Here is an 8,467-nt window from a genome sequence, read left to right as displayed (position 1 = left end):
CTCTCTCTCTCTCTCTCTCTCTCTCTCTCTCTCTCTCTCTCTCTCTCTCTCTCTCTCTCTCTATATATATATATATATATATATATATATATATATATATATATATATATATATATATATATATATATATATATATATATATATATATATATATATATATATATATATATATATATATATATATATATATATATATATATATATATATATATATATATATATATATATATATATATATATATATATATATATATATATATATATATATATATATATATATATATATATATATATATATATATATATATATATATATATATATATATATATATATATATATATATATATATATATATATATATATATATATATATATATATATATATATATATATATATATATATATATATATATATATATATATATATATATATATATATATATATATATATATATATATATATATATATATATATATATATATATATATATATATATATATATATATATATATATATATATATATATATATATATATATATATATATATATATATATATATATATATATATATATATATATATATATATATATATATATATATATATATATATATATATATATATATATATATATATATATATATATATATATATATATATATATATATATATATATATATATATATATATATATATATATATATATATATATATATATATATACATATATATATATATACACACACACACACACACACACACACACACACACACACACACACACACACACACACACACACACACACACACACACACACACACACACACACACACACACACACACACACACACACACACACACACACACACACACACACACACACACACACACACACACACACACACACACACACACACACACACACACACACACACACACACACACACACACACACACACACACACACACACACACACACACACACACACACACACATATATATATATATATATATATATATATATATATATATATATATATATATATATATATATATATATATATATATATATATATATATATATATATATATATATATATATATATATATATATATATATATATATATATATATATATATACATATATATATATATATATATATATATATATATATATATATATATATATATATATATATATATATATATATATATATATATATATATATATATATATATATATATATATATATATATATATATAATCTATTTATAACCACACCAAATTACTACATACAATAAACAGCATTGCTGCACTGTAGCCACTCACCGAGATCACTCACTCTCATTCACCCTCACGTATATCAATAAGCCACAATTTGTATTTTAGATTTTGGAAACTGTCTTCCATATGCTAGCCGAAGCAGTTTTTATAATTTATATTGTAAAAAGGTTAGTGTATAACACATTAATAATAATTTTACAACTTTATCCACGGTTAATTATTCCTTTTGTTGCTGAACTGGGTAAGTGCACTGTTAAGATAGTTCTTTGCCTACATAGGATTTACCTATATGGTTTTTACCTAGAGTCCTAGACTTTCATTTCCTTACTCAAGTGTCGTTTATATCGTGGAAATAAATTATCCGAGTGCAACATTTTCACCTAAACCTTAATTTTAGCAAAACGATGATGATGGATATTGTTGCAACAACAATGATAACATTGATAATAACAATAATAATATAACAAATAATAATAATAATAATAATAATTTATAATAATAATAATAATAATAATAATAATAATAATAATAACAATAATAATAATAAGAACAACAATAATAATAATTATCATTATTAGTTTTAATTATTATAACTAATAATAATAATAATAATAATAATAATAATAATAATAATAACAATAATAACAATAATTATAACTAATATTAATAACAATAATAATTATAATAATAATAATAATAATAATAATAATAATAATAATAATAATAATAATAATAATTATAATAATGATAATAATAATAGGTAAAAGCTTTTGCCTTATATTTATTATAAACTGAGCGTATAACCTAATACTTTTTTCATGGTTAACTTACACGGAGCCAGACACGTTTACAGATATCAGCAGTTGACGCGTTCCAAGGACATTCCACTTCCTACTGGTGCAGTAGGAAGTGGAATGTCCATGGAACGCGTCAACTGCGCATGCGTTGGTACGATAACTTGGGCGTTCCATGGACGTTTCACCAAAGACTATATAAATAAACAAGACTAGAAAGCATCAATTTACCGTGTAGCCTAGGGAAACTGACAACTCTTCTTGTTTGCGGTTCACTCACGCGATGGCGCTGCTGTTACAGCTTAAGATCAAGATCAGCACCGTTGATCCGTCTGCATGTTTACATGTGTCAACACTCAAACAAGTGGGCCCACAGCAGTGACAGGTTACACGCCGCATGTTCTCAAGAAATCCGCAAAAATGAACACTAGAGTGGGGCATCCATGTGTTATTTGTTGAAGGACAAAGGGCACCCACCCACACTTGGTCTTCCATCGCTTTCCTAAAGATCAAGACAGGAAAGTACTGGTGTATAACATGTGGATCGTAGTATACTTGATTTGGTTGAGACCTGTACAAATCAGTATAAACCTTCATGATACTTGTTTGCTTATGCTTGCCTGCTTCTGCTATATTTGTAACAGCTTCCATTCTAAAATCTAGGCCTGTTGTTTTGGTAATTGTTCATGTTTATAATTTCCAATGAACTTATTAAACTTGCTTAGATATGTGCTTTTCCTTTCATGAGATTTCCAGATTTCTGTATAACACTTAAAAAAAAAAAATCATTGCACTCAAAATTGGCAAATAAATAAAAAATATGATTTACAAAAACATTGTCTTTGTATTTACCATTAATATGCAGAAGTAATCCATGTGTAGAGCACCAAACAGGTACAGTATGTACACATATTACTTTCTTACTGTGCAGTACCCAACGCCAACAAAAAATACCAAACACAACAGTTACAAAACAGGAATATTACATATTTCCAGCATACTGTTTTATCTCTTTTCAGTACATAAAGTATGCATATGAAACACTGTTCTGTATTTCCATATAAATGAAAGAAAATGAAGAATTCAACTACAAAAAACATACTCTGTGAAACTTAAATTTTTTTTTTCCTGATTTTAATTGTTATTATTTTGGCCTTAAAAATCTGGATTTCTGGACTTTTGAGAGTATTAAGAGCCGAATTAATAGAGTTTGTATGTATGTATGTGTATATATATATATATATATATATATATATATATATATATATATATATATATATATATATATATATATATATATATATATATATATATATATATATATATATATATATATATATATATATATATATATATATGCTTATTTGGCTTATTTGAACCAATTTGAAAATATGTAACTAAGTAGGTGACATGTAATTTACCAAAGTACATTATAAATAAAGTACAAACACACACACACACACACACACACACACACACACACACACACACACACACACACACACACACACACACACACACACACACACACACACACACACACACACACACACAGAGAACAGTGGACATCTGGAATAGCTTAAGTGAAATAAGTGAAAGGGTGGTTACTGCAGCCACCATATACATCTTTAAAGACAAGCTAGATGCATAGCTATAGATATGGAGACAGGATAATGTGCCATGCTGTACAGCACAACTATAGGTAAAAAACACACACACACACACACACACACGCTACCAATAATGTACTGTAGTACAGTACATATTTACTTCATCCACCTGAGATCCCGTTCAAGCTCCCTTGTATCCAACTTGAGTTATAAGTATATCATAGAGATATATGTATATTGTACATGTGCGATAACTATTTATAAATAGTGAGGCGACACACACACGTGTGTGTGTGTGTGTGTGTGTGTGTGTGTGTGTGTGTGTGTGTGTGTGTGTGTGTGTGTGTGTGTTCACTGTTTGATCTGCTGCAGTCTCTAACTGCAGTCTCTAACGAGACAGCCAGACATTGCCCACTACGGTGCGATCTGAGACCTCATTATGTGTGTGTGTGTGTGTGTGTGTGTGTGTGTGTGTGTGTGTGTGTGTGTGTGTGGTTCACTGTTTGTTTGTTTGATCAACAAGGTAACAACTCCTCGATTTACATCCCGTACCTACTCACTGCTAGGTGAACAGGGGCTACACGTGAAAGGAGACACACCCAAATATCTCCACCCGGCTAGGGAATCGAACCCCGGTCCTCTGGCTTGTGAAGCCAGCGCTCTAACCACTGAGCTATTGTGTGTGTGTGTGTGTGTGTGTGTGTGTGTGTGTGTGTGTGTGTGTGTGTGTGTGTGACTCCCTAATTATAAATAGTTATCGCACATGTACAATATACATTACCTATGATATACTTATTCAAGTTGTATTCACAGTAAATATGTACTGTACTACAGTACATTATCGGTAGTGCGTGTGTGTGTGTGTGTATTTACCTATTTGTGTATTACAGGGCCCGAACTAAGCTCTCTGTGACCTGTCTCCTTGTCCCTTCCTGTCATATCTCTCTTTCATCTGATTGACACACACCGCGTCAACGACATCACTGCTCGGTTTATTACACTTATCAATGCTACGATGCGGGAAACTGTATTTTCTCACGTCATTTAGACAGATGTCCTTTATTAGCTTTTCTCCATGTCCTCGGAGATGATTACTTGTGGTCACCTTTATCAACTCTCTGTCCAGTATGCCAATCTTGTTGACCAATTTATACATATTTATCATGTCTCCTCTTGTTCTTCTCTCTTCTAATGTGGTCAGCCCCAGCTTCCTCAGTCTTTCCTCATAGTCTAACTCCTGAGTCCTGGTACCATCCTTGTTGCCAGCCTCTGTACCCTTTCCACCTTCTTCACATTTTTCTTCATATGCGGTGACCAGACACATGCTGCATATTCTAACTGGGGTCTTATTAAGGTACATAATATCTTCTTCATCATTCCTTCATCTAGGTAGTGGAATGCAAGGCCAATATTTTGAAGCATGTTGTATGTTTTCCAAAAATCTTGTTAATGTGTTTCTCCGGTGACAAAGTGTTTTGCACGGTTACTCCTAAGTCTTTCTCCTCATTGGTCTCTTTAATTTTCTCATCACCCAGCCTGTAATCCCTGTTTGGTCTGTATCTACTTCTTCCCATTTTCATAACATGGGTCTTGTCTATATTAAATTCCATCTGCCACTCCTTACTCCACTCATATATTTTATCAAGATCTTCCTGTAACTTGTTACAATCTTCCACATTCTTTACTCTCCTCATAATTTTAGTATCGTCCGCAAACATGTTCATGTAACTGTCAATTCCTACTGGCATATCATTAACATAAATCAAAAACATGATGGGACCCAGCACTGACCCTTGTGGAACTCCACTGGTTACCTTCTTCCACTCGGACTTCCTTCCTCTCACCACTGTTCTCATTTCTCTTCCCATTAAGTAATTTTCCATCCATTTTGCTAGTTTATCATTTACTCCTCCAATCATCTTTAGTTTCCACATCAGTCTATTGTGTGGTACTTTATCAAAGGCCTTTCTCAAGTCCAGGTAGATAGCATCCACCCATCCCTCTCTATGTTGTAGTATGTCAGTCACTCTTGAATAAAAACATAATAAATTGGATACGCACGATCTTCCTTTTCTGAAACCAAACTGCCTTTCACTCAGAATGTTTTCACTTTCTAGATACTCACTCCACTTAGCTTTAATTACTTCTTCACATACCTTGCACAATATACTAGTCAACGATACTGGTCTATAATTTAGCGGTTCCATTCTACTACCATTCTTATATATAGGCACAATGTCAGCTCTTTTCCACTCTTTCGGGACTAATCCTGTTCGTATGGAGGTTTCCACAATATCAAATACGGGGTTCAACAATTGATCCTTACATTCATTTAGCAACCTCCCAGATATGCCATCAGGCCCCATTGATTTATTAATATCCAGATTGCTTATAATTTTCCTTACATCTTCCTTAGTAACCATGATGTCCTGCATTTGCTTTATTTCCGTAGGCCTTCCTCCCATAAAATGCTCCTCCTTTGTAAACACTTTGCAAAAGTTGTCGTTCAAAATTTCAGCTATATCTCCAGCATCTTCATATACTTCTTCCCGTTTTTACCTTTTCTATTGCCTCCCTTTATTTAGTTTTCCATTTATGAATTTGTAAAACATTTTGGGTCACTATCACAGTTTTCCACCACCCTCTGTTCATATTCCTTCTGTGCTGTTCTCCTTACTTCAACATATCTATTCCTTGCTGTTTTGTAGACTTCTCTTGATAATACATCACTGTTTTTCTTAAGTTTCTTCCATGCCTTTTCTTTGTTCTTTTTTGCTTCTTCACAATTTCTATTAAACCACTGTTTATTATTTAAAGTCCTCTTTCTGTGATATGGCACAAACTTTTTCACAGCAGAGTTATACAAATCCATAAATTTATCGTATTTCAATTGCATATCCCTTTCCTGGTATACCACGGACCAGTCAATTTCATTAAAGAACTCCCTTATATGGTTATAATTTGCCCTAGTATAATTTAATTTTTCCTCCTGCGTTCCACAATCTTATTCGTGCTTAATTCCGTATCCAGCTCAAAGCTTAGGACATCATGATCGCTTTTCCCCAAGGGACATTCATGTTCAATTTCCTCTTTTAGAGATGCCCTGGTAAATACCAAATCCAACCTTGCTGCAACATCTTGTCCCCTGCACCTTGTTGGTGATCTCACCCACTGTGTCATCAAGTTATTTGTTGCTACCTTTAACAATTCTTCTGCCCACTCACCACCGTTCACCACTTCGTAGTCTTCCCACACTATTTCTTTGCAATTAAAGTCTCCAACTATCATCACTCTATCCTTTCTGATGAGTTCTTGCTTCATTCTGTCTAGAGTATTTCTCATCACCATTTGGTACTGTTCATATTCCCAAGCACTGGTTCTGGGTGGTATGTATACTGTTATAATATTAATGTCCCTCTTGCCATCTGTTATAAGCATACTTATCACTTCCTCATTTCTCTTACTATAGTTCACCTCCTTCACTATCAGATCTTCCTTAGTAAGAACCATTATACCACCACCTCCTTTATTTTTCTATCATTTCTCCATACTTTGTAGTGTTTTACAACAAACCAGTCTAGCTTTATTTCGGCCTTAGCTTTGTTTCCACTACACACATTATGTCCGGTTCGTTATTTCTTAGGTAATCCATACATTCTAGCCTCTTAGACAGAAATCCATCTATGTTCGTGTAAGTCACTTTTATTCCATTCCTAGTCTCATTCTTCCATGTAATGTCTATTCCGTCTGTTTTATCCACCACTTCTTTAGCCTCCCATTTCTCATCCTCCAAAAACTTGGTCTTTTCCTCCTCTGTTCTTTCGTCATTCCTCTCCTTCACTTCAGTTACAAGCTCCTTCATTTTCATTCGCTCATCCTGTGACATATTTCTTCTTATGTAAATTGTTTTGGTTTCCTCAGAGTCCTTAAGTTTCCAAGCCCTCCTCAACAAGGCCTCCGCTGCCACCTGAGACTTTAATTTCAATTTTAATGGTCTATTCTTGCCTTCCTCAAAAGCTCCCAATCTCACACTTTCTTCTACCTCAGCATATAGGTCCTCTTCTTCCACAGAGATCTTGTTCAGTAAAGACTTAATCCTGTCATTTTCCTTATCCCTCCTGTCCTGCCAGTTCCTGTTAGTTTCTTCCTCAATCCTATTATGATCACACATTTTTCTTTTCAGCAATATCTCTCACCACATACTCATTTTCCTTTAGTGCCTTTACCATTTCCCTCTGCGTAATCCCTTTATTTTCCTCTTCCTGCTTTTTTACTATCTCCTAAACGACCTTTGTACCTCCTGATGTTCATGGTTCACTTCTTTCATCCTGGTATCAATTAGATTAAGGCATTCCTCCTTCCTCAAGTCCCCTTCGGATATTTTCATCTCCATTTCCATGAGTTTAGCCTTCATCTCTTCACATTGTTTCCTTAGTTGTTGGTTTTCTTTCTCCATCTCTACTTTTTCCTTCAATAGCTCTTTATTCGCTAACGTTAACAAATAGATCTCTTTTTTGAACGAATCATTCTCGGCTAGAACTCTATCCAGTTTTTCTTCTATGGACAAAATGTTTAGGAACTTACTTTCCAGTGCCTGGATTCTTGCATCCATATCTAATTTCTCCAGTCCTTTTGGCGTAGTTATAAAACCTTCAAAGTCTCTGGCTTGTCTAGACGCCATGTTTGTTATCGTCAGCTGATTACGGCCAAAACAATCACCGCCCACACTCTCCTCTCAGGGATCACTCTCCATATCCCTCACTTTCAACACTA

The sequence above is a fragment of the Portunus trituberculatus genome, chromosome 29, assembly GCF_017591435.1.
Source record: "Portunus trituberculatus isolate SZX2019 chromosome 29, ASM1759143v1, whole genome shotgun sequence".
Classification (NCBI taxonomy): domain Eukaryota; kingdom Metazoa; phylum Arthropoda; class Malacostraca; order Decapoda; family Portunidae; genus Portunus; species Portunus trituberculatus.
This window is presented reverse-complemented; position numbering follows the sequence as displayed.